Raw genomic sequence first — 1,030 nt, 5'->3', positions numbered from 1 at the left:
TTTTTTTTTTTTTTACAGAAATACAGAATTTTTTGGGGATTTTTTTGATAGCAAGTGGGATCAGAATGATATATCTGTATTTTTATTGATAAATACAGATTTTTTTTTTGTTTTTGTGATAGATTGCAAGAGGTATTATAATTAAATATCTGTATTTGTTTGGGGAGAAATACAGACATTTTTACGGATTTTTTGATAGCAAGTTTTATCAGAATGAAATATATGTAATTTTTTTTACAGAAATACATAAATTTTTCTGAATTTTTTGATAGCAAGTGATATCATAATGACATATCTGTATATTTTTAAAGAGAAATATAGAATTTTTTTTGATTTTTTGATAGATATCAAGTGGGATCAGAATGAAATATCTGTATTTTTTATAGATAAAAACAGACATTTATCTGTTTTTTGTGATAGATTGCAAGAGGTATCATTTTTAAATACTTGTATTAGGTGTTATCAGAATGAAATATCTGTATTTTTTACAGAAAATTTTCTGGCTTTTTTGATAGTTTGCAAGAGGTATCATATTTAAATATCTGTATTTTTTGTAGAGAAATACAGAAGTTTTTAATGGATTTTTTGAAAGATAGCAAGCGGGATCAGAATGAAATATTTGTATTTTTTATAAATATATATCTGTATTTTTTTTCACAGAAATACAGAAAATTTTATGGGTTTTTGGATAGATACTAAGTGCCATCAGAATGAAATATCTATATTTTTTATGGATAAATATAGAAAATTTTCTGGCTTTTGTGATAGATTGCAAGAGGTATAATTTAAGATACCTCTTGCAATCTATCACAAAAACCATAAAAATGTCTGTATTTATCGATAAAAAATACAGATATTTTAGTCTGATCCCACTTTGCTATATATCCCCAAAGCCATAAAAATTTCTCTCCAAAAAAAAACAGATTTTTAATTCAGATAGCACTTGGTATCTATCCAAAAGACCATACAAAATTCTATATTTCTCTCCAAAAAATACAGATATTTTTATTCTGATAGCACTTGGTATCCA

This window comes from Pyxicephalus adspersus, chromosome 1 (genome assembly GCF_032062135.1).
Source record: "Pyxicephalus adspersus chromosome 1, UCB_Pads_2.0, whole genome shotgun sequence".
NCBI classification, from domain to species: domain Eukaryota; kingdom Metazoa; phylum Chordata; class Amphibia; order Anura; family Pyxicephalidae; genus Pyxicephalus; species Pyxicephalus adspersus.
Note: the sequence above shows the minus strand (reverse complement) of the source record.